The 27059-nt window shown below is 42.5% G+C and overlaps 1 protein-coding gene and 3 long non-coding RNA genes across 4 annotated transcripts in view; 1 reads left to right on the forward strand and 3 right to left on the reverse strand.

Annotated features, from left to right (window-relative positions):
* MFHAS1 (multifunctional ROCO family signaling regulator 1) overlaps nt 1-27059 on the forward strand; it is a 54269-nt gene that overhangs the window by 12160 nt on the left and 15050 nt on the right. The gene's annotated exons all lie outside the window — the stretch shown is intronic.
* On the reverse strand, nt 2418-5167 carry LOC310835261. Its single transcript, XR_014559468.1, has 2 exons — nt 4732-5167; nt 2418-4614 (listed from the first exon to the last, which is right to left on the reverse strand). It is a non-coding gene; the product is annotated as an uncharacterized lncRNA (long non-coding RNA).
* LOC310835286 lies at nt 6299-7644 on the reverse strand. Its single transcript, XR_014559508.1, has 2 exons — nt 6860-7644; nt 6299-6743 (listed from the first exon to the last, which is right to left on the reverse strand). It is a non-coding gene; the product is annotated as an uncharacterized lncRNA (long non-coding RNA).
* On the reverse strand, nt 7967-8657 carry LOC310835259. Its single transcript, XR_014559465.1, has 2 exons — nt 8519-8657; nt 7967-8402 (listed from the first exon to the last, which is right to left on the reverse strand). It is a non-coding gene; the product is annotated as an uncharacterized lncRNA (long non-coding RNA).

Here is a 27059-nt window from a genome sequence, read left to right on the forward strand (position 1 = left end):
GTATCAAAACAACATGCAGAGGTATCAAATGTGCAGGTTTGATGTGCAAAGTTACAGGATCGTTGAGAGATAGAGACATTATTGTCAACAGTTGTGATCGTTTCTGAATTAGAGCATTGTGCTCACAATTTGTTCAGATACAACAGCAATGGAGGGGTGGGGAGACAGCATTGGCCTTTACGAAGCTACTTTGTTTGTTCAACTTATGAGGAACTGCATGTTTAGGAGAAGCTACGTCTGTTTTCTCCCAAATGAAAGCAATCAATGAAGTTGTTCATACTATATAGCTCATCTCAATCTTCAGAACTCAAGAATCCAGCCATTGCATCAGAGAGCTGACTATGAAATACAAGAAACATATTCTTTGAAAGTGGAATGGAAGAGGCATGGTACGGCGGAAGAACTAAACCTCTCCAATGAGCCTCCATAATAGGCAAATACCACTATGAGTGAAAGGAGAAGAGGTCCAGTGGTACGAAGTGCCATGCAGATGGATGCTGAGGACTAAAAATATCAAGGAGAATGCTGGTCCTGTAATGTTAAAGATGCTGCTTTGAGATCTAAAGCTGACACTGAACTACTGTATACTGATAAGAAAATCTCTTAGTTTTCAAGAGTCTAATCTACATTCCAAATATCACATGGTACAGGGCTCTCAGAAACAGGTATGTCAAAATAATTGATCCTACACAAACTACAGTGCCATGAAGAAGACTAGATTAAAAGGTATTATAGCTTTTTAAAATGTTAAATTCAGTATTATTTTAGCATAATTTTCCCCAATTTGGAACATCAACTTCCATGTTTACTTTAAAGTGATAAACACAACACAATCCTGGAAGTCAGTCCAGTAGTGTTTAATCCCAAGTAAATGTGTTTAGGAATGCAGCCGTCACAGTGTTTTTTAAACCCAAGTTTTGATCTTTGAAAAAGTGTTTGTTTACATTTGTAAGGTTGCACACCACTCACTACCTGCCTCAAGTACTCTTGTAAGATTAATTCTTTGCAACTCAAAATCCCTGGTGGCCTTACTAGTAATGTTTGAGCCACTGGAAGACTTCCCCGGGAGCAATTCCAGATCCCTGTGTTCCCCCTGCTCTTAGGATTTTCTCAAGTGTTTTGCTTGTAGTATGGTATCAGTTAGAAGGAAATCATACTCCAGCCTTCCACTTTAAAACAAAAGACCCTAAATAAATTTGCAAATGCCGTCACATATTTGCAATACTTAATGAGCTCGCGTTTACATTTGTGCTCCCAAACATGTCTAGTAGGGAGAGTGTAACCAGCCTTGTGTGACAGAATAGCGTCTGTTCACGGTTGCTGGGTCAAGCAGTTGCATTGTTGATCATTTGTAAGTTTCAGCAGGAAGCTGGGAGACAGCATTTCCCCTGTTAATCCCTTCCCAACCAAAACTGCACTGGCTAGCTGTTACAGCTTAACTCTAGTGCACCTACCCCATCTTCAGTTGTTAAAAACATCTCGTTTTCCAATAACGTGAATGAGTCTGCACAAGTATCTGGCGTGTATGCTTCTCTTCATTAGCATGCCACTGGAAGAGATCAGAAAGACATGCTTTTGATTTCAAACTAACCACAGTTTCCTGGGACATCCACACTCGGAGATAACTGGTTTGACTGTAGTTAGTGAAATAAACCAGGAGCAAGCATGATTTTATGTGCTGTTTTTTGTTGTTCTCAAATCAACTTACTTAGAGTAGGGGACCAGGGTAATGCCATGTGTGTAGCATTGGTTGCCAACAATGCCCATATATGCCCAAAGAGGCCTTTCCGAATAAGTGTAGGAAAAACTTTCTGACTGTAAGGCAGTGGAACAGACTCTCTCAAAGGGTGGTGGGCTCTCCTTCCTTGGAGGTTTGAAGCAGAGGTTGGATGGTCGCCTGTCATGGATGTATTTTGAGATTCCTGCGTCGCAGGAGGGTGGGACTAGATGACCCTTGGGGTCCCTTCCAACTCTGCAATTCTATGGATGATGCCACTGTGGCTACTCCTAGACCGCAAGCCTAAGCTGCCATCTTGTGTATGCTTCCTTGGGAGGAAGCTCCACCCAATTCATCCGTGGAACTGAGCTTCATGGCTGCAACCCTAAGCATAGGAACAAAGGAAGCTGCCTTATAACTGAATAAGGTCAGTGCTCCCATGTAGCTTTGTATCAATGACTGACAGTGTCTTAGGATTTCCTCCAGCAGCCATATCTGGAAATCTGTGACCTCCTCCATACAACACACACACTCCACCACTGTGTTATAGCTGTGCCCCCAAAGCACACTGAGAGTTCCTTCTAAGCAGAGTTAGGGTCAAACTGCACTTCCCATGATCAGGGGGGAAAACGAAGGGCCAGGCTGCCAGGGCTGGAGTCAGATGCAGGTCAGCACAAAGAAGCAAGGCCAGTTGTCAGTGCTCAGTCAACTTTTTATTTGAGGAAATGAACACATAACTCAGTGACACTTCCCAGTAGGTCTTGCCCCTGTGGAGCAGTTGTCAGGACTGAGGTCCCTGCCTTCTGAGGCTCCTCCTCTCCCAAGCAGTCTCAAACAGCATCTGAGCATCTCTGGCCTCTGCTCCACTCTCCTCATTATTCTGTGTGTTCTTGGAGACAAGGCTGGAGGGGAGCTTGTCGCAGCAGGAGAGGGAGACTCCCTGGATTCTTCAGCAGTCTCTTGATGCCCCTCCTCTGCTTCAGCCTCGGAGTCTGAACTGCTTCCGTCCACAGGTTCTTCCTGCTCACTAAACTTTGTTGTCCCTTCATCATTTGTTGCTTCTTTAGATTCTCTGAATTGCAGAAATTGGCCTCTTTGCTTATAATGGCCACTGACACATGGCTTAAAAAGAAAGAAAGAGGAGACTAATTTGCAAATGCTGTATATAGATAGACATGTAAAAATGATTACTGCCCTACTGAGTAATACAAAGTAGACCCATTGGTTTTGGTGAGTCTGAGTATGAATGAGCTGGATGCATTATTTTACTCTTGAGTATGACTAATGTTAGATACCACCCTACAATTTTTATAGAGGAATACAATACATCTCACTGTAGTGGGGAGAACCAGGGTCTGTGTGCATGGGCTAAGTCTTCTGCCAAGGTGCTTCCTTCTTCTGATGGGCAGTTCCAGGGCCCCTGCTTTCCTTTATTTTTAACCCAGATTTGGAATGGACAGCCATTCAAATAGAGGTCATCAGACAGAGAACGGCCACCTGTCTTTATCCTAACCTTCTGATAGCCCTTCAAATGGACACATGTCTTCTCCAAAGGAGGACACTGACCTGCTTGTTCTGCTAATGTGTGCATGTGGTACCAGTTGCTCTGTCATTGAGACCTTGTCCATTTCCCACATAATTGAAATAGGCTGCATTTTTTGTGTATGTGCATGTTGCTTCCTAAACAAACATAGATGTGAAATTAGACTCTCTTTAAAAAAGTACTAGGGGAGTAGTACTCCTTAGTACCTGGGAATGCTAGGATAGGAAGCACCCACATGATCCAGCCTAACTAGACACACCTGGAGATGCATCAGGGGAGCATCATTAGAGAAGCAGGCACAGGGCAAAGGTTGCTTGAATTGGTCCTTAGATGCCATGACGGAGTTCAGAACCAAGCTTATTCATTGAAATCCCCACACAAAAACACTCCCATGCTGATACTTTGGGATTTGAGTGATATAGGGGAAAATAGAGGGGCATGATGGTTGCATTAGAAGTTAGCAAGGACACCGCAGGGACTTGAACCCCGTCCTGGAAACCTTGAAGGTGGTGCTTGAAATGGTCCTTTGGTGCAACGGTGGAGTTAAGAATCAAGCTCAGCCACTGAAGTCACCACCCTCCTATGCTAATACTTTGGCTTAAGAAAAAAGGAGCCAATCGTTATTTGGGCAGTGTGGGATAGAGAGGCATAGAGAGACAGAGAGAGATAGAGAGGGATAGAGTGAGTTAGCAGCTGCATTGGAAGTAAGCATGGACAACGCAGGGATTTGAACCCCGTCCTGAGAACCAGGAGCGCCGACCGCCAGTGTCTTTTGCTTTTTTTTTGAGCAATGCAACAAGGGGAAAAGCAAAACCTGAGAGAACATTCTGTGAATGTTCTCTCAGGAAAAAGAAAACCTTAAGAGTTATGAAGAAATCTGCTGCAAAGGGCTTCCACTTCTGACGAGTCAGGGACTGCAACCTGAAAGAGTCTTAGCAGAAAACAATGTTAGTGCAAAAAGTTGCAGATGGAACACGATAAGAGATTTCTTCCCTAGTAAACCAAGGGGTACTGACCTAAATATCCTTGAACAATGGAATACCATTTTGACTGCCATTTTTGCCTGAAGCTGGATGAGCCATTGATCTTTGTTGTTGTTGTTTAGTCATTTAGTTGTGTCCGACTCTTCGTGACCCCCTGGACCAGAGCACGCCAGGCACTCCTGTCTTCCACTGCCTCCCGCAGTTTGGTCAAACATGCTGGTAGCTTCCAGAACACTATCCAGCCATCTCGTCCTCTGTCGTCCCCTTCTCCTTGTGCCCTCCATCTTTCCCAACATCAGGGTCTTTTCCAGGGAGTCTTCTCTTCTCATGAGGTGGCCAAAGTATTGGAGCCTCAGCTTCAGGCCATTGATCTAGAGGGGCACAAAACTTTAAGACTTTAAAGTGTCTTAGCACAAGATAAAATTCAGACTTCAATCTCTGCCATTAAGCTTGGTATGTGGAAAGAGGCAAGATTGCTCAATGCTCACCATTTTGTTTGTCCATTTGACTTCATGTGTCTGGCAGTTCCTTCTGTTGGTCTGCGATCTAGAGTCCCTGGTTTATCTTACCAGCAGGTGAGCCTCATTGTGGTGACACGGAATAGGGCCTCTTCTGACAACTCTGTCACCGCAACCTGAAAGAGTCTCAGCACAATGAGTTGCAGACGGAACACAATAGAGATTTTCTCCCTAGCCAAGCAAGGGGGATTATGTCATCTTGTCGTTGCTGCTGGAAAGGCCAGTCCTTTCAGTACAGCTCCACTTGCAAGACACATTGGAGACATATTCCAGAGTTAAAGGCTCCATTTTAGGATGGGAATATACAGAAGAATCCTTTGTGGTAAAAAGTCGCAAACCGTCTTGCTGCAACTTTAAAACGAATGAGGAATCACAGAGTACCATTTTGACTAGATATTTCCTCCCTAGTCAACAGTGGCGTAGCGTGGGGGGTGCAGGGGGGCCGGCCGCACCGGGCGCAACATCTGGGGGTTAGGGTTAGGGGGCGCAAATCCACGAGTTAGGGGGCGCAAATTACTTGCCTTGCCCCGGGTGCTGACAACCCACGCTACGCCACTGCTAGTCAAGCAAGGGATACTCACCTAGATGTGATTCAGTCAAAGAGTGCCATTTTGACAGTCATTTTTTCAAGAAGCGGATGAAGAGATTAAAAAGGAGAGACCAGTACAAAAGCATTGCACTGAAAAAGATCACTGAGTTGTCTTCATCCAAAGACTAGTTAGTTTGTAAGGTAAACAAAACCTTAAGACTTTAAAGTGTCTTAGCACAAGAAATGCAGGTGGAAAAGAGATTTTCTCTCCAGATAAACACGAAATGCTCACCTAGAAGCCGCCACCTTTTGAAAAGTCAAAAGTATTAATAGTTATCTTCCTTCAACTGCAGAACTAATTTCCAGGTGTGAAGTTACTGGCAAAGGAAGCTGACTGCTAGACCTGGTTTTAAAATTGGCATTTTAAATGCATTACCTTCAGTGCTGGAGGAACCAAGTTTTTTTGTGTGGAGTCAACACTTTGTGTTGTCTGAGGTATGCAGCAATAAAATAAAATAAAATCTGAAAACCTTGGTTATTACTACCAGAGAGCCACGTTATGCATCAGGGATAATTTTGACCAGCCTGTTTCATAGTTGCCTTTTGAGCTCAATTTCCCATTTCTTTTCAAAATCTTGCCTGTTCTGCTGGAAAGGCTTAGTGGAGTTGATGTTCTAGTCTGCTTCCTCATTTGATCCTGGTTAGGCTGAGAGATAGAGCGCTTCATGGCAGAGTGAGAATTTGAACTCAAGTCTCCCAGGTCCTAATCCAGCACTCTAGCCACTCTCAGGAACTTCCTTCGGAGAAAGCACCTTCCCCCAGGATCCTGGACTTGCCATGTCCCTGAGCAGTCACTTTCCAGTCGCCATCAGCAGGTTCATCCTCAAAATGCTTTATTTGCCTTTTCAGCAAGTTTTAAACTTACCTGTCTTTCCCTCCTTCCAAGGCAACCTGAGCCCACATGAAATCAGAAGGAACGGCTTTGTGCTCTCCTTGTCTTCTCCCCCCCCCCCATGCACATTTCTAGCTTCAGCAACAAAAAACTCAAACTTTCCCTTCGTGAAATGACTTCTCTAGTTGCCTTTTAAAAGAAAAGCCTTCTATTTTTCCTACTCATTTTCGCTCTTCTTTAAGCGGACTTCATATCCATGTACCCTTTCATGTGCTCCTTCTTTTCATCCAAAGTCCCCTTAGTTTGAAGTTTCCTTCATCTTCATTTTCTCTTGGCTTTTCCAGTTAAGTATTTTCATTTTTCTTGATTCTCTTTAAAATCTCCATCTTGGTATTTTTCTCAGTTTTTGTTTGTAAAATACGTCCACCATGACTTCTGTGACTCTGTAGGAAGAGGTGGCTTCATCTGAGTGTTGTGGGTTCTTCAGACACAACTGTAAAGAGAGGGTGTCAATGAGATGCACCTGGAAGAGACTGGGGTCTTCAGCCCCTTTTCTCTCTCCTACAGAAACAGAGGAACAAAAACAGCAGGTTACCTAAAGTTACACAATCAAAGTGCAAGTTTCTCTCAATAATAACTGCAGGTTTTTACTTGATGTATCAAGAGCTCTTACTCACTTTGCATCTTGGGAGTTAACAAAACAGCTCTGCCTCAGACACAGTGAACTCTGCGACGTCTGTAAAGCAGAAGATCTGGAACAAAAGAAAGAGTGTTGTCCCACCCGCAAGTGTACCTCATTGTGGACGGACACAGGAAAAGGCCTTCTCTGCAGTGACATCTCGACAGTAGAAGTTCCCTTGGAAACAGGAATGGCGGCCACCTGGCGTCTTCAGTTCCCAGCTCATCTGAAAAGAATGACTGAATGACCAATGTTGCTAAGTGCAAGCTTCTTAGGAACTTGTATATTTTACGTATTATTACATCAGTAACCTACCTTTTCTCCAGTGAGTTCATGGCGGTGTGATCGTCCTTCTCCTGTGACCTGAAAAAGTCTTTGCACAAAGAGTTGCAGAAGGAAGACAATATACCGTATTTTTCGCTCAATAAGACGCACCCGACCATAGGACGCACCTAGTTCTAGAGGAGGAGGAGAACAAGAAAAAAAATGTTCTCTCTTTCTCTTCACAGCGCCTCTCCACCAAAGCGGCAGGAAATGGAAGGGGCTCCGTTTCTCCTGCCGCTTCGCTGAAGGGCCCTGCGTAGCTTTCCCTCTCTGCGCAGCTCCCCTTCAGCAAAAACCTTGGTTATTATCACCAGAGAGCCATGTTACGCATCAGGGGTAATATTGCCCAGCCTGTTCCATAGTTACCTTTTGAGCTCCATTTCCCATATCTTTTCGTAATCTTGCCGGTTGTGCTGGAAAGGCTTAGTGGAGTTGATGTTCTAGTCTGCTTCCTCATTTGATCTTGGTTAGGCTGTGAGATAGAGCTCTTCATGGCAAAGTGAGAATTTGAACTCTAGTCTCTCAGGTCCTAATCCAGCACTCTAGCCACTCTCAGGAACTTCCTTTGGAAAAAGCACTTTCCCCCAGGATCCTGGACTTGCCATGTCCCTGAGCAGTCACTCTCCAGTCGCCACCAGCAGGTTCATCCTCAAAATGCTTTATTTGCCTTTTCAGCAAGTTTTTAACTTACCTGTCTTTCCCTCCTTCCAAGGCAACCTGAGCCCACATGAAATCAGAAGAAACGGCTTTGTCCTCTCCTTGTCTTCTATGCTTCCCCCCCCCCCATGCACATTTCTAGCTTCAGCAACAAAAACCCCAACTTTCCCTTCGTGAAATGACTTCTCTAGTTGCCTTTTAAAAGAAAAGCCTTCTATTTTTCCTACTCATTTTCGCTCTTCTTTAAGCGGACTTCATATCCATGTACCCTTTCATGTGCTCCTTCTTTTCATCCCAAGTCTTCCTTCATCTTCATTTTCTCTTGGCTTTTCCAGTTAAGTATTTTCATTTTTCTTGATTCTCTTTAAAATCTCCATCTTGGTATTTTTCTCAGTTTTTGTTTGTTTGTTTGTAAAATACATCCACCATGACTTCTGTGACTCTGTAGGAAGAGGTGGCTTCATCTGAGTGTTGTGGGCTCTTCAGACACAACTGTAAAGAGAGGGTGTCAATGAGATGCACCTGGAAGAGACTGGGGTCTTCAGCCCCTTTTCTCTCTCCTACAGAAACAGAGGAACAAAAACAGCAGGTTACCTAAAGTTACACAATCAAAGTGCAAGTTTCTCTCAATAATAACTGCAGGTTTTTACTTGATGTATCAAGAGCTCTTACTCACTTTGCATCTTGGGAGTTAACAAAACAGCTCTGCCTCAGACACAGTGAACTCTGCGACGTCTGTAAAGCAGAAGATCTGGAACAAAAGAAAGAGTGTTGTCCCACCCGCAAGTGTACCTCATTGTGGACGGACACAGGAAAAGGCCTTCTCTGCAGTGACATCTCGACAGTAGAAGTTCCCTTGGAAACAGGAATGGCGGCCACCTGGCGTCTTCAGTTCCCAGCTCATCTGAAAAGAATGACTGAATGACCAATGTTGCTAAGTGCAAGCTTCTTAGGAACTTGTATATTTTACGTATTATTACATCAGTAACCTACCTTTTCTCCAGTGAGTTCATGGCGGTGTGATCGTCCTTCTCCTGTGACCTGAAAAAGTCTTTGCACAAAGAGTTGCAGAAGGAAGACAATATACCGTATTTTTCGCTCAATAAGACGCACCCGACCATAGGACGCACCTAGTTCTAGAGGAGGAGGAGAACAAGAAAAAAAATGTTCTTTCTTTCTCTGCACAGCGCCTCTCCACCAAAGCGGCAGGAAATGGAAGGGGCTCTGTTTATCCTGCCGCTTCGCTGAAGGGCCCTGCGCAGCTTTCCCTCTCTGCGCAGCTCCCCTTCAGCAAAAACCTTGGTTATTATCACCAGAGAGCCATGTTACACATCAGGGGTAATCTTGCCCGGCCTGTTCCATAGTTACCTTTTGAGTTCCATATCCCATTTCCTTTCAAAATCTTGCTGGTTCTGCTAGAAAGGCTTAGTGGAGTTGATGTTCTAGTCTGCTTCCTCATTGGATCCTCACAACAACCCTGTGAGGTAGGTTAGGCTGAGAGATAGAGCGCTTCATGGCAGAGTGAGGATTTGAACTCGAGTCTCCCAGGTCCTAATTCAGCACTCTAGCCACTCTCAGGAACTTCCTTCGGAGAAAGCACTTTCCCCCAGGATTCTGGACTTGCCATGTCCCTGAGCAGTCACTTTCCAGTCGCCACCAGCAGGTTCATCCTCAAAATGCTTTATTTGCCTTTTCAGCAAGTTTTAAACTTTCCTGTCTTTCTCTCCTTCCAAGGCAACCTGAGCCCACATGAAATCAGAACAAACGGTTTTGTCCTCGCCCTGTCTTCTTTTTTCCCCACCTGCACATTTCTAGCTTCAGCAATAAAACCACCAAATTTTCCCTTCGTGAAATGACTTCTCTAGTTGCCTTTTAAAAGAAAAGCCTTCTATTTTCCCTACTCATCTTCCCTATTCTTTACGCATACTTCATATCCATGTACCCTTTCATGTGCTCCTTCTTTTCATCCTAAGACTCATCAGTTTGAAAGGTAAATAAAACTTGATTTCCCCTCCTTCACATTCCTTCATTTATCTTCATTTTCTCTTGGTTTTTCCATTTTTAATTTTCTTGATGGATTTCTTGATCCATCTTGGCATTTTTCTGAGTTTTCCGTTTAAATTTTGCTTGGCTAAACTTGTTCTGGGGGGACTTCCTCAAGATCCATCATATGTCTACCATTTACTGTCCGTGTGTTATTAGGATTAAGTCTTCTTTGATCTTCTATTTTCCTTCAGTTTCCTTTTAGTTTAAAATTGAATGTCTCTCCTAACACTTTTTAGGGACAAGCGCCTGATTAAGATATATGCGCACAGTATTTATAATCAACCACGAAAGAGATCACAGGTTAAAATTACCCGTGTCCCTTTTGAAGTTGTAAATGATGAATTTCAGCAGAGTGAAATCCCTTCATTTACTCTATAAAAAATTCCCAATAGTTTTCAAAAGCAATCTAACTTAAGCTGGTTTCAGTTGCCTTTTCAAACCTGTTTCATCTTCCTAGCCTCCCTCTCCTAATCCCTCTGCCCCTTAACTCCTTCAGCTCTGACCAGTGAGAGGGCTAACACCAGTAGCAGAGCCAGGGACAGGCTCACTCACTAGAATGCGGCTCGCTCCCTCCACCACCTGTCATAATGACACATAAATAAGTCCCTTGCAGCATTAATACAGTGGGTACAAATGTCTTTATTTTCAACATGGGGTCACTTTGATGGGAAATGAGTATTTTCTTTCCAAATTAATACATTCTGGAAATACAAGGGAACTGAATTTGAAATCCACCCAAATCTCATGGATTACAAACTATAAGACCATGACCTGCACAGGAGAATAAGGGAAAGACTATGGGAAGAGGGGCTGGCTTGGATCTCAGTGGCCCCCATTGAATTCTATGGAGCAAAGCAAATGGGCTGTACAGTTGGAAAAGTAATCTGGGGTACAGTTGGAAAAGACAGCAGTTGCTTCTCACTCCTATGTATAGAGAACATTCTATGATAGAATGAATGAAGCCTGGGTGCTTGTTTTTTAAAAAAGTTGGCTTAAAAAGAAAGAAAGTGGTGGTTAATTTTAAATCATTGCTCCCATTTGTAGCATACTGACCGTCTTTCCCTTGAAAATTGCTTTGTTGAAATATAATACCTGGTTGGTGGAGGGGAAGGGTTTGGAGTGACTGAAATAGATGTACAGCTCCACTAATTACAGAAGAAATTTCATTTCACTCTGAAGATTAAAAACCTCAGTGTTTGATGCTTAAGAATGCCTTGTGTGGTTTAAAGTTAAGTGCTCTTTTCTCTCTTCTATCTCTGTCTTAACTTTAACCGCCATGACATGATTGCATAATTATTGTAACTTGCAAAACCGGATGAATCTTAGCACAATGTGTAAAGTTACTTTCCAGATAAACATCTCTGAAGTTGGACTGTTATTTTACAGGAAAGCAGTTAGAGGTGAAAGACCGTGTGAAATTGCTTTGGATATGGATTTTATCCTGCTGTAACCACAGTTGTGTAATGCATGACATCATTAATCTGGTTGCCATTGCCAGTAGATTTAAAATTCTCCTAATCAAATGCATTCATTTTAAAGGAATTTGCCTTGTTTGGTGCACTTATTTCTTGCATTGGGCAAGGAAAACATTGCCACTGAGAGAGAGCAGAAGGCTGATCTATAAGATGGTAAACTGGTATTTTCCTTTAACATTTTAGCCACCACTGGCCCATTTGAAAACGGGGGCTGACTGGCAGTATTCCAGATTAGACCACAATTGACTTGTCTAGCTTGATATCCTAACTACATATAATGTGACTGCAATGAAAGGTTTTTGCTTGAGATGATAGCTTCTTTGCATGACTTTTTAGTATTTCCTCTTTTAATACCTGACAGGAAAATATCAGTGACATGACAGATGATTTCTCACGGGGAGAAATGTTTCATTAGGGGTCCATCTGGTTCAGTGCTTATATTAGTGCACTCTGGGAGACTGCTAAGATTTGGAATACGGTGTTATTTTGCTCCGTTGTATGTGTAATTTTTATTTATTTATTTATTTTGCATGTGCAACAAATGTGTATCTTTCAAGGCCATGAACAAACATGCCTGAATCCAGATTCTTGTAGTCAGTTCTTGAAGCCTGAAGTGCAGAAGGCAAGAAGGTTCTGCTCAGTTGATCAGGCAAAGGTTGAGATGTGAAAGCCTGGAGGTAAAAATAAAATAAAATAAAGTACAAAGGTGCAGTTGCTTATTACCCATTTTTTCTCATTTCCCCCCCAGGCCTTCAAATCTCTAAGCAAGGGTAAGAGGCAGAATCACTTCAAATTCTAATTCTAGACTACCGCAATGTGCTGTATGCAGTATTGCCCTTGAAGTCCATATGTGGCTCTCCAGAATCTCTTTTCTGGCCCTCGGGACTCTTTTCAGGTGACACCCTGCCCTCATGCACAGTTCTTCCCAGGCCACACTCCTCACTAGACTGACTATTCATCCTTTTTCAATCGCTTTGCCTAGCTGGGATGTGTCCTTGAATCACTGTCATCATTGTCGTCGATTGTATAGGCTACTCAGAGCATAAAGCCGTTGAAACAGTAAAACAGGATAAAACAAGCTCTAAGAACAATAACATTGATTCGGGAACAATAAAACCATCCAACCAAACTCTAGAAAAAACACCCACTGATATTATAAACCGGCCAATAACTTGGACAGGAAGTCCTGGGTGAGCTTTTTTGGAGTGGATGTGCCGCCACCAATTTCAAAATAGTGGGATCTACCACTGTAATGATGCATTCACCACACCCCAAACCCACCCAAACATGCCCTGCTGGGTAGATTTTATTAACCATGAAGGACAGGGATCAAGGGAGCAACATGGTTAGATGCATCACCGCAAGCACTTTCTTATAATGCTACAGTGGTACCTCAGGTTAAGTACTTAATTCGTTCCGGAGGTCCGTTCTTAACCTGAAACTGTTCTTAACCTGAAGCACCCCTTTAGCTAATGGGGCCTCCTGCTGCTGTCGCGCCGCCGAAGCACAATTTCTGTTCTTATCCTGAAGCAAAGTTCTTAACCCAAGGTACTATTTCTGGGTTAGCGGAGTCTGTAACCTGAAGCGTATGTAACCTGAAGCGTATGTAATCCGAGGTACCACTGTACTTGCTTGGCTGGATGGAATATAAGAGGGGTGTGTGTGAGTCTGTGTAGAAAGTAGACTGTTGTACAAATGTACAGTTTTCCATTTGGTGCCCTGCTAACTTTTGCCCCTGGCCTTGCCCCCATGTTGACATGTGGTCCCCCGACATTTCACAGATGAGAGGACAAGCCCTCAGTCTGAAAGATGGTCTCCTGCCACTGCTTCAGTAGATTATAGGGTCTGTTCTGGCTATGATTTAAGACCGCAGGTTTTGACCTTGCAAGGACTTGAAGGAACTTGAATCGTTATAGCAAAGAAACCTCTCCTCTCCTTTCGTAGGCAGTATAAGGGGACCTTTTATACAGCGAATAAGAATCATGAGGCATATAAGTGTCCCTAGTGGCTGTTGCTCAGCTCTCAGTTCATTGTCTCTGGAAGTTAGCCAATATCTGAGCTTGGTATTTTCTGGAAATGATGCAATATGTTTTAATTATAGCATTGTAATATATAAACAGGGGGAAAAACAGTTTTTAGTTTCTTTTCTGTATTTCTTGTAGGTTAGTTCTTTTAATTGTACTGTGAAAACTTAAATTAAAATTTTTAAAAAATTCTACACAGAGAGACATATATATGAATGAAAAGATTGAAGACACTGGGATGTATAAATAATAGAATATGTATTTTAAATGTCATGTTTTTAGTATTCCAGAATGGTTGTTGCTGACACTGTCTCAGAGAGAGGAGAGAGAGTGACAAGGTAATAAATCTGAATAAATAGACCAAAATAGGTTAAAATAGTAGTCAGCGGTCATAATACTTTTAAAGCTCCACATGAGAGGCGATGCTTGGCATTTATATTTCTCTCTCTCTCTTTTTTTTTTTTTTTTTTTTTTTGCTGCTCAAAGCATTTCATATTGTCTTTCATATAGATTACTTTCATTTTAATGGGGCTTCGTGGGGCAGACTCTTAAATGCTTATTCAAATATAAAGGAACGAGGTTACCCTTACCAATAATACCACAATGATGAGAGGGCAGTAGTCATTTAAAAAACAAACAAGAAACCCTTGTATTACTATGCTCAGTTTTGTTCTCTCTAATGCCATTTTCTGAAATGCCTCCTATTACTTGCCACTTTTTCACTGTAAACTTCTAAATCGCTTTTAAATCTCAACTCCCCTTTTAGACCTACCCCAGTGCCTGTTGGTTTTATTTGGTGGGGAGACGAGAGCATTGACTGAAACTAAATGTGCAGGCCGGTGGCATTCAACTTAATGTGGAATGTTCAAGTCTACTGTGCTGTGTTACCTCTAAATTTTGCGGACTCATCTAAATAAAAGATTATGCACACACTCCTCCCTATTTTAAGATTCACTGATTTCTTGCTTGCTAGCATTTCTCTAAAAGCCCATCTGTGAAAGCCCAGGCAACACACTACATTTTCCGTCGACAGATGGAAGTGGAAATGCAATGACAAAAGTAATGTTGATCTCATTCCAATAAGTATCACTTTGGAAGACTTCCTACACAATTATTTTGGTTCTGTATACTTAAAACTGCCTTTATTTATGCCACTTCTCATACCCTGCCCATGTTTGAACAGCTCAGAAAGTGCCTTGCATGCGTGCAGCACCCCAGGTGGTCTCCCATCCGGGCAGCATATGGGACAAGTCCTGCTTAGCTTCAGCAATAGATTTCCATCGTGTGCCTTCTAAGCATTCTCTGGGAAGAAACACTCCCTTGCTGCTTACAAGGGTGGGGGGAATCAAAGCTCTTCCCCAACCATCAACATTCATTAGGAAGTCACAAATGTTTTTTTAAAAAGCAAAACATCCATTGCAGGCATATGGCATTATCTCCTACCACAATGTTTTGCTCGGTGCATGGGAAGAACCTCCATTCATCAAAGGAAAGTTACATTCAGAGATAAGGAGCTCCTTAAACACATGGAGAAAAACACTGGGTCCCACCCATGGAATCTGTCGTCTTTGCAATTGCATTAATTAATGTTAAGCTGCTCTTTATGATGAAACTGAAATGCCGTAGGTGACAAGCGCTACCTCTTTGCCTGCTCCGTCCCCATAATACATTCCTTTACAAAAACCATTCAAACATATGTAATGAGAAGCAGATTTCTTCTGTTGGGACTGCTATTAGCACTGTTGCTGTTTCAGAGAACTAGGGCAGTTTGGGGGCTGAGAGACTGAGTTGGGAGCCAGGAAATATCTGGTTCAGATTTCATTGAGTTGACCCCTAGACAAGCTCCTCTCTCTCAGTCACAGCCCCCTTTCTGTGGTCTAGAGATCAGACTTACCCCCATTGTAATGTTTACTAAAATACGTGAAGGAGAATTTGGAGCCGTGCAAAAGCACTGTTATAAATGTTTGATTTGGTTTGTTATATTTCTTTTTTTAAAAAAAGATATTTATTGAAGTTTCAAAAGTTATACAAAAAAAAAAAACAATAATAAAAAACAAAACGCAAACACAAAGAATAACAAATATAAAAAACAAAATACAAAACTAAAAACTATTTAAAAACAAGTAAAGTTTCATTCCCTTATTTTCTTATAACTTACTTCCCCGACCTCTTCATACCTCCCCTTTTTGTATTCCAATTTCTAATTATTAATTCAACAAATCCTCTCCCTTAATTTTCATATAATTTTCAACCTTTCTTTTCTTTTTACTTAATCATTACAGCTGAAAACCACTTTCTAAACCAACATCATTCTAACTTTCATTAATTTTGCAATATTTCCCAAGATAGTCCTTAAATTTCTTCCAATCTTCTTCCGCCGTCTCTCTTCCCTGGTTTGGTTTGTTATATTTCTATGCCACTTTCGTTCAAATGAATCCCTAAGCGGCTTACAAACAATAAATAACAGTAACGTGATAAAACATAATACAACAATGCCAAGTGTCATTAATTAAGATTGGCCCCCGTCTGTGAGCTAAGCTGATCTTGATTCCATATGAGAACAATGAAGAGGTTTAGAATGCAGCATGAATGTCACTAAATAATGATCTCAGGGCCAGTTGTAAGAAATAGCAAGCAGTGAGTAGTAAGGAATGAGATAGGTTTTAGGTTATGCTATGCTTCTAATAGGTTATGTTATATTCTGGATTATGTTATGTTCTAATAGATTATGTCTGAATAGGATGAGAGTGTTGGAGATACGTGCGAATGTGTATGTGAATCCGGTCTCGGGTGTTTGATTTTCGTTGTTGTGTATACTGTGTATATACGGACAATGACAATAAATTTATCTATCTATCTATCTATCTATTTTGTAAATAAGATGGTTTGAGTTTTGTGTCTCTCCTTGTGAGGCAGTGTGTGTTGCTCACATGTGGTGGGTTGAATACCCACAATAAGCAGCTGGTTTTCTCTTCTGTAATAATTATTCAAGACCGTATTCCATAGTTGGAGATTAGGCTGTTGGAATTAGTGCTCCTAGCATATTGAATACATTGAGAGCAAGAATCTGAAAATGGTGATCTGATAAGTTGTACGAGCATCTTTTTAGATTCTTACCTTCTCCTTCCTCACAGTATTATATTGTCAAAACAGATCTGTCACTTGATTCCACCATGAACATCTCACCTTATGTTTATTACTAGAAACAGTTGAGTAGTTTTTTTTAAAGAGAATTCAAAGTAATTTGAGAGAGGCATTGTTTCTCGTGGTGTCTATCAGAGGCAACATGAAACGTTCGTATCGAAACAGTTCAGAAACTTGCCAGACCTGATTACTAGAGGCAAAAGCAAGAGGAATATACATGCCATAAGCAGAACTCTTTCCTTCAAACTGTCTGGAGAAAAATGATGTTTGTCTTCAAAGCTGAGTAATAATAACCAAATGTGGATAAAATGAGCAGGTTTTGGTGTTTCTTTCTCAAAGGGAGGTTAGTCCAGACCCTTCATGCAAACTGGGAAATCTTCCATAAACTATAGCTTCATGTTTTCCCCCAAACAGGTTAATGGTTTCAGAAGTTGGTTGGGCAACTTGTGGCTTATTTGTCCACTTGCTTGTATGAAGGGAGAAGTGAAGGGACTGTTTGTGTGGCAAAAGCACTCGTACATATCTTGGCTTATTCAGATGAGATACGTTCATCTGAATGCAACCGGTGTTTAATGCAGATCTTTTCTGAGGCAAGCACAATGCTAAAATCTGCCTCCTATCCCTGGAAAGGTGGGGTCAGGGTTCATCCCTGTATTTGTAAGGTGCCATGCCTTGGTTTATTTATTTGTGATATTTATGTAGGCTGCCTAGTAGCATGATTCTCTGGGCACTTTGTGAACGTCAAATAATAAAATACAGTATTAAAAATCCCAGTCGTAAAACAGTAATTGCAGCGTGAAAAACTACCAGCACGTCCTGAGTTATGCCCAAATCCTTCCCTTCCATGCTCTTGTATTCCCTCTCATTTACAGGAAATATTACAGAGTTCTTATTATCCATTAGCTTCCTGAAGAAAGTGAAACGTAACCGCTGAGGCAGGTGTATGTTACCTATGCTTAAGTAACTGTTCTATTAAAGTTTAAAGATCTGTGTGTGAACTTTCAAGGCCTATTAGGAGTATCACTTGTTACCTCACAGGTGACTGAAGAGCAAGCTTTTTTCTGCACTCCCTCTCTCCCTTTCCGCTCCCACAATAAAGAGAGGTGGAAACAGTTGTGTACTTCACCCATAATTAATGAATGGTTTTTCATTATTGGGTATGTAGAGCGTTGCTGGTAATTGGAAGATTCAGGGCTCAGTTATTTTATTTTATTTGCTTCTCATTTTGCTTCAGGTGGCTAGAGATGGCAAGGAAGGGATTCAGATGTAGCCATTCTCAAACAGCGTACCAGACATTAATTCCTAGTTTCCAGTTGGGAGTGGGGTTTAGAATAATTCTGAATGAGCCTCCATACAAAACAATTTTAGCTTTCTGTGCAGGGGTTTGCGTGGGAGAGAACAGGTCTCTGCAAGTGGTACAGAACAGATACAGTCATACCTTGGCTCCCGAACGCCTTGGGAGTCGAATGTTCCAGCTCCTGAATGATTGAAAACCGGAAGCAAGTGTTCCAGTTGTCAAACGTTTTTTGGGAAGCTGAACATCCGGCACAGGTTCCCCTATTGTCCCTGGTGCACCTGTGCAATTGGAAACCAATTAGAAGCCGCTCTTTGGTTTCCAAACATTTTGGAAGTCAAACGGACTTCTGGAACGGATTCCGTTCGACTTCCGAAGTACAACTGTTCTGGTCTTACCTCCTCAGTGGAAACTATGCCGACTTTTCAGAGTACGATAGAACAGTGGCTCTTCAAACTCTGTTCTAGGGAATCCACGGATCCTTGGAGAGTTACCAAAGAGTTACCACTTTCAATGATAATTCCATCATCCAACTTGTAGTCTTTGAATTCAGTGCAGAGTACAAAACGACACAGAGATGGGACGGAGAGAGAATATACAGAGCTGCTCAATTAACTTGACTGTACAGAGAAAAGGGGGAGAGAGCACTTAACTCAATGAGAAATGTGAAAGGCCTTTAAGTGGCAATATTATTGCATCCATTTGGCCAGTCCTCTAACACTAATGCAGAAGTAGAGTGGTGCTTATTTCTGCAGCAGCATTGATTGCATTATGTATAGAGCAATCTTCCTTGTCGTAGTGCCTTCCATTTGTTTTGGATTACAGATCCCATCATCACTGACCATTAGCCATTCTGGCTAGGGCTGATGAGAGTTGCAGTCCAAAATATCTGATGGGCACCAGCTTGGTGTAGGCTGTTATAGAAAGTGCATGTGAGATAATTTTGAAAAACACTCCTGCCTATCATAATGTCTCTCTTCCCGGCCTCCCTAAGAATGCATCATTCATGTGCATTGCAAAATACTGCAACTGTCAGGGCCATGGCAGCCCTGAAATTTCATTTATCTGTCTAGAAAATGATTTATGAACTGCCCTTTGTTCTGAAACCACAGGCTGGAATTTGGGTTTGTGTGGGGGTTGGGCAATGACTTGCTAGTTTTCCAAGGTGGCTTTCAGATCCAGCATCCCCCATCTGCAGTCCGAAGCAGTTGTTGTTGTTTAGTCGTGTCTGACTCTTGTTACCCCCTGGACCAGAGCACGCCAGGCACTCCTGTCTTCCACTGCCTCCTGCAGTTTGGTCAAATTCATGTTAGTAGCTTCGAGAGCACTGTCCAACCATCTTGTCTTCTGTCACCTGAAGCAGTACTGTCTCATAAAAGTTGTGTAGCATGGTTGTGCTGCAGGTTAGATTGTGTCTCGTGTTATGAAAGGGTAGTTGGAGGAGAAAGCTGATCTACCATTCATATTCAGGGCTGCTGCTTCCGCTACCTTTAAAGACATGGGTGTGTTCATGCAAGTCCTCCCTTATGTCTGGAGAACTCATGAAAATGTCATCTGGGGCCTGCAATGCCAGTGTCACTCTCCGAGATAATGAGCTTTAGAACAATTTCTGGAGTCTTGGTGAGCACAGATCTTGGTAACAGTCTCTTGGTAACTGTGTGGCGTAGTCATGGATCCAGTGCTAATCATCACCTTGGTGATGGTTTTCACCTTGGATAACAGAGGTTGAAAGATTAGGAAGCAGAACTCAATTCCTACTGTAGTTGTGTCCTCCTTGACATCCAAGAGAAGAAAGGGAGACTTTGAAATGAATTCCTGGTTTAGTTTGTGGACAAGAGCCCCAGGTATGATGAATCTGTCTCACTCTTCTCCCCCACCCCTCCCCTTTGCCAGCACTGAACATCCCCTCTGTTCTTTTTTTAAATATAATTTTTATTAAGTTTTCCATATTTCATTACATTTCAGTATGAAAAATTTCAGTATTAAAAAATCAAAAAATTCATAGCCTAAAGCATTACTTAAATAAAGCATTGGCCTCCTTCCCTCCCTCTAACAGACTTCCATATCACTTTACATTCCTATATTCACTTTTTTACCTTATATAAATCTTTTAGCAATCACCTTCTTATAAGTAAATCAGCTCCTTAATTTCCCATTACCAAACATTTCAACTTAAACCTACAAATGTTTTCAACTGTTTACAATTTTCTTTCATATAAAGTATAAATTTGCCCCCAGTCCTTTTGAAGCAATGATCATCCCCACTGCCCAATGCCCCAAACATCCCCTGCCACACCCCTGTTCTTAGGTCACCTATAGTCTTGACTAAGATGCATAAATCCTTTAAAGGCTGGAAGTTCTTAGTACTACTTCAAGGAAAGCAAAATTAGCTCTTATAAAAGGGGGGCATAAAATGGCCTCTTTTCCCAAGGACATTAAATGATAAAAACAATTTTTAAATAGCTTCAAAATGGACTCTTCTGTTTATACTGCCTTTTTATGTGAGTGCTCGTTAGATAGATGTTTTACTGGCTGCATACAGGCAAGCAGCAGTGGTCAAAGTGGTGTGTTTGACGATGAGCAACCCATCCTTGATTTCTCTCAGAACCTATTTTCTCCCTGTGAGGTCCAGTGGGTCCTTCCACTTTTATTTTGCTTGGTCGCAGTCTCTCTCTCCTGTTGCACCTTTCCAGTTCATCTTCAGTGATAACATTACAGCTGGTGATGCAGTATGAAAGCGACTTTGGTCATAAGTGATGAATGTCTGACGATAACTTGCCATGACTTGCTGAAACTGGAAGGGGCAGCTGTGCCCCTGGACATAAACAGGTTCCCTGACACATTGATTTAGTTTCCAGATGTTACTTGTTTCAGTGATGCTGTAGCTAGATATAGCAAAGACAATCTGTGAGATTTGGCGGGGAAGAAGAGCTGCCTCTTTTCCTACAGTTCCTTTCAATGTTTTGCTCTACGCTGAACCAATCATATCTTTAGGCACAGTGAGGAGGGACCTGCTGCAGACAGATATTTTGGGGTAGCCTTTAAATGCCAACAAAACATTTATTTAGATTTTATTTTTTACCACTGTGGCAAAATGGTGCTTTGGAATTTCTGCCCTGGGTGCCAGAATGTCTTCTTGTTGTAGTGCAGCAAAGATTCCTTCTGGCCCGTGCATTCTCTGTAATTTACATATATATGTGTTAATTAGGGCAAGGCGGAAAGCTGACTTCTGAATAAATTACACCAAGTATGCATGCTTTTAGCATGTTGTTGTTTTGTCATTTAGTCATGTCCAACTCTTTGTGACCCCCTGGACCAGAGCACGCCAGCTTCAAGAACACTGTCCAACCATCTTGTCCTCTGTCGTCCCCTTCTCCTTGTGCCCTCCATCTTTCCCAACATCAGGGTCTATTCCAGGGAGTCTTCTCTTCTCATGAGGTGGCCAAAAGTATTGGAGCCTCAGCTTCACGACCTGTCCTTCCAGTGAGCACTCAGGGCTGATTTCCTTAAGAATGGATGCGTTTGATCTTCTTGCAGTCCATGGGACTCTCAAGAGTCTCCTCCAGCACCATAATTCAAAAGCATCAATTCTTCAGCAATCAGCCTTCTTAACTTATGCAAAATGGTAAAAGTTGTAGAATAATTCTTCTGCTGCTAGACATGAGGATGAGTAAGTAGTTTGGCAGGAGCAGTGAAGCCCCTGTTGCCCAAACTCACTTGAAATTTTCGTCAGCTGTAATCTGGTTTCACCTGGAGGCATATCTGTGCAGCCATAAAAGATAACTTTCAAAACAAATGAAAACCAAGATGCTCAGAGAGATGAGTTCTACTGCATCCAAGACTATGTTCTTGAATGGGCCCATGCACATTCCTGAAATGATCATTGTTTTAACCACATACTTGTCATCTGTAGCTTTGGGAACTTAAATTTGTGGGGAAAAGGTCATCTGAGGATTGAAAAGGGTGAGGCCAAGACTACAGAGGTCCCAAGGCAGGAAGAGGAGACCTAAACCTGGGACTGAAGGTAGAGTAGGAGGAGAGAAGAAACTGGAGCATTTTTTGTCTGCATTTCGGTAACGTTGGACAGCCTTTTGAGTCAAGATGGCAGCCCAATCTGTTCCAGATGTCACTGATTTGGACAGTGGAACTGGCCCTGATCACCTCGGTTCAACCCACCTAGAGAAATCCAGGATTGTCATGAGGCAAGGTGTCTGACACTGAGCAGTAATTGATCATACACTGAGGTAATATTCATGATGTAAAACAATATACCCCCCACCCCTGGCTTTCATCTGTCAGCGTAATTCCTTCAAACTGCATGGGGAGGTCAGCACCATCTTGAACTAATAAAAATAAAAATAAATTATTATTTGTACCCTGCCCATCTGACTGGGTTGCTTGCCCCAGACACTCTGGGCAGCTTCCAGCATCTAAAAACATATATTTAAATAGGTACACAATTATTAATAGCTTATGATCTTAGTAAAATTATTAACTGTGATTTGGGCACCTCTGAAGGAGGTTTTTTTAATTTTGGTTCACTTTTTGGGCCAGGGGAGGGTGCAGGAGGTAGAGGAGAGAAAAAGTCTCATTGCACTTGTGGAGTTCCTGTTGTATAAGTGGGTGGATAATATAATTGCATCTCTATCCTCTTTGCATTAATTTTATATTCCCCATAATTCATTTCTATCTTGTTTTCCACTCTCTGTACGGACATTCTTGCAGGACAGAAGCAGCTCAGCTGAAGAGTCTGATGACCTTGCTCAGTCATCAGCAATAAGTGCTTTCTAAATCAGTTACATAATACATTATCAACATTGGCAAAATTGCGTGGCCTGGCAATTACCTTAAGTCCAGCCTAGAGCTTTTCAAACAGCATTTTCCCTTGGGATAAGGCATTTTCGCATGCTGGGTTAAGTGGGTACAAGCAGTACGGTTTGAGGCAGCCGGATTGCCCTGCCTCTGTTTACTAGTTGTAAAATGTAATAATTTTGCAGTGCAATGTGTGTGTGGTGGAGAGGAGGGTCATAGTGGACAGTGTGCTTATGTGTGTAAGTTATAATTCCTGTACAGACACCTTATCTGCTGTATTATAACCAGCAACAGGCCCTTTACATTCCATACGCTTGAATCTCCACAAGTTAGTTGAAACAGCCCTCAGTATTGGCCACAGCCATGCAGTTCAGACACTCATTTTCTCAGTGCTCCATATACAGTGGTACCTCAGGTTACATACACTTCAGGTTACATATACTTCAGGTTACAGACTCCACTAACCCAGAAATAGTACCTCGGGTTAAGGACTTTGCTTCAGGATGAGAACAGAAATTGTGCTCTGGCGGCGCGGCGGCAGCAGGAGGCCCCATTAGCTAAAGTGGTGCTTCAGGTTAAGAACAGTTTCAGGTTAAGAACGGACCTCCGGAACGAATTAAGTACTTAACCCGAGGTACCACTGTAATGTGGTTAGCTTTAGTGTAGATATTCTGACCCACACCCAGAAAAGTCAATAGGGACTGAAATGTCTTTTAATATCATTGAGAAAGTACTGTGTCTGCGATGCTACAGAAGTCCTGTTTGTGGCAATGGATTTGCAATGAGCTCATTCACACTGGTAAGACAGGTATTGAATATGGATGTACGAACTGGCTCCCAAGAGGTCAATCACTGAAGTGGGTCACCCATTTTGTTTGTTTATAACTGGGTTTCCCAAGCTTTGGGGTTCATGGACCCCTTGATGAGTTGATAAAGTAATCCTTTACTCAGAATCTTAGGAATGCAAATGGAATAAAGTCTAGGAATATCAGCATATACCATATTTTCCTGTGTATAAGACGTCCCCTGTTTTGGGGGACTCCAAATTAAGAAAATGGGGGAAATTTGCCCCATTTATAAGACGTCCCCCCTTTTCTTAACATAATTTTAAAAGAAAAAAACTTACACTCAGAAAAGTACGGTAATCAACATTTAGTTGACATCACTAGGAATCATAAAATGTTAAAAAAGTGAAATACGGTAATAAAAAGTAAAAGTGTACCTGTGTACACAATTGTTTAGCAGCAAAGCAGAATGGTCTGATGCGGTTGTTTTGTGGAATCATCTTATGAAATACAGAGGTTCCTCGTTGAGAAGGAACTCTGTACATGCCTGAGGCTGATAATCTCTGATTATTATTTTTTGCAGTATACCTCGTAAACTTCTTACCCACCCCTCAGCCTTTGTCAGCCTCAGATCTTTAATCATTCCCTGCACAGTCCTATCAACCCCAAGGGATCAGTACTGACCGCTTTTAGGAAACCCTGACTTACTGTAATATTTCTTTCTGTCTCCCCTTTCTTACGAGAGGCACAGCAGTTTAAAAAGTCAATACAATTCCACGTGCAAAAATAAAAGCAGTAAAACAATTTGGCGTCCCAGTGTTGAAAGAGAAGGGGAAAAAATCAGCCTGTACCTCTGGGTTCTTGGGGTGTTTTGGTGGGTGGGTTAGAAGGAGGCTATTTCTTGGCAATAGAAAAGTTCCTTCACTTTCTGTATTATCTCTCATTTTTATGAAACGGCTTGCCTTCAGGAGCTGGGGTTTACAATTGTGTGTGACATGCCTCAGAAAGAATGTACTATCCAAACACAGACCGGTTGCAAAAGGTCTAGTCGATGAAAAAAGCTGGAGGGATATGTGTGTGTGTGTGTGTGTGTGTGTGTGTGTGTGTGTGCCACCTTCACTCTTTCCTGCCCTGTCCCCCTGCTTTCCCTTAATGCATTGAGAGGAAAAGAAGCCAAGAGTTCGTTCTGGCAATGTGACCTTTCTTGACTTTGATCTGCAGAACATTTCTAATTCCTCTTGGACTCCTCTGGGGCTTAATTCAGCAGAACAGGAAAATTGTTATTCCCCCCCCCCCCTTAAAGGACGAGTTTATATAATGCTTGGCACTGATTACTCGGGCATGTGGTAGGCTTGATAATGTGATTGGGGGAATGGTCCACAGAGAAACAAATAAGGGTGCTGCATGCTACTCAGAAATGTAATCATTGTGGTCGTCATCCCAGACGCCACTGCTGCTGAGGCTGTTATTAAACTCGTCTTAAATTGTCTGTGGCGTCCGCCACCAGAACATATCATCATCCTCGGCATATAAGTCACTGACATGTCCAGATTCCCAGTTGGGAGGAGTGGCAGGATGAAAATCAAATAAGCACACAAACTCTGGCCAAGGTGCCAAGTGTACTTTTCAGAATTGCAAGGGAAATAGAAGAAAAAATAATGCAAAAACTTGGCAGCAGGAGAAGAATCCGCACCCGTTCTCTCTGCATACCACAGATTGTATGTAACACTAATAGGTATAAACTATATTATGCCCAGGGACGCGGGTGGCGCTGTGGTCCAAAGCACTGAGCCTCTTGGGCTTGCCGATTGGAAGGTCGGCGGTTCGAATCCTCACAACAGGGTGAGCTCCCATTGCTCTGTCCCAGCTCCTGCCAACCTAGCAGTTCAAAAGCACATCAAAGTGCAAGTAGATAAATAGGTACCACTCCAGTGGGAAGGTAAACGGTGTTTCCATGCGCTGCTCTGGTTTCGCCAGAAGCAGTTTAGTCATGCTGGAAAAACTGTCTGCTGACAAATGTCGGCTCCCTTGGACAGTAAAGTGAGATGAGCGCCACAACCCCAGAGTCGTTTGCAACTGGACTTAACTGTCAGGGGTCGTTTATTAGGCACAATATAAAGGTAGGCAGGGTTATGAGTATTCCGTGCTGCAAATATAAAAATCCTGCAAATGAGAAATGGATTTCTGTGGTCTGTGCGAATTGGGAGTGGGAAAGCTATACCCCTCCAAATGTTGAGCTGCAACTCCCATCAGCCTCAGCCAGCATGAGGCAACATCTGGAATGCCACAGGTTCCTCGCCCCCAGTATAAATGATGCAGATTGGGCAGATTCGCACTATTGATTTTGCTTAATTTATTATGCATTCTAAAGCTTGTTTGCGGAAATGAATCAATATATTATTCTGCTTCTGCAAGTAGGGATGAGGGTGAGTCAATTACATTAACTACGGGAAATCTTGCTCAGAGAAACGGAGGATAATCACAAACCACCACCACCCTTTCATAAGACCATTTGTTATTCTCCAAGCTGTTAGTGGAGGAGTGTAGGGATATCGCGGAGTGGACAGTGAGGTCCGGAGGGAGACACTCTCCACCAGCAGGCAGCCACAGTCTGCCTGCACGCGTGATCTTGGGGTGCAGGGAAAAAACCCCCTCAGACAAGCCACGGCTGTCGGAACATCGTCCCCTATGTCTGACCTTTTGCGGTCTCAGCAGTCAGCGGTGTCCTGTCTGTAACCTTTTGTCCCTGAGACCTTTGTCTCCTTCGTCATACACTGTTCAAGGGGAAAATGACGCTGTGGAAAACAGGTGCCAAAATAGCTTTGTACCACCCCACGATCTCGGGATAGAAGATGTGTAAAGGTCACAGCCCAAAATGTATCTGCCTAGCTTGCATATTTGTCTCAATAAAAGGAGGCTCCACAGGAATGGCAGTAGCTCGCTTGCTTCAGACCACCTGTGCGCATCTCACATCATGATCAACACCTGTCTTGGGCCTTCACTTCAGAGGAGAATATCAGAAACTTGGGAGAGTGGGCTGGTAAATTAAATTTCACTTTTGGGAGGGAAGACATACGTTTCGACAAAGTGGCCAGGGGGTTGGGCAGCCATCTCCCCCACCCCAAAAATGCAATATCCTCACCTACCATTGTTCCCATTGTCCCACATTTTGGAAAGGAAGGCAGCCAAGTTGCTGAGTAGAGTCAATCAGCTGCTTGAAGCTGCAGTTTACTTTTCTTTTAATTAAGAGGGAGACAGAGCTCAGAGGACTCTTGATCATCTTGTCAAAACACAAGTCTCACCCCACCCAAAGTGATGTGACCTGCCCAACCCTGAGATTAATATGACCTTTGGAAAGGTTGTGTATGTGCATGCGTGCGCAATTACAGAATTGTAGAGTTGGAAGAGGGACCACTTTCAAGCATATCTTTACATTTGCAAGGACTGGGAATTTGGGGTGTTGTTTTTAATGAAAGCTGAGTGTCGCGAGAAGCCAAGTTTGCACCCAATACTATTTTTTGTGCTCCCTTTGCATTCCTGTGGGATCTTACCATCACACACACACAGCCCTGAACTCAGGCAACGTAGATGGAGACTTCAGTGGTTTTTAAAATTTCTGTCGGCTTGTAGCTTCTCT

Source organism: Podarcis gaigeae (assembly GCF_964106915.1).
Source record: "Podarcis gaigeae genome assembly, chromosome: 17".
NCBI lineage: Eukaryota > Metazoa > Chordata > Lepidosauria > Squamata > Lacertidae > Podarcis > Podarcis gaigeae.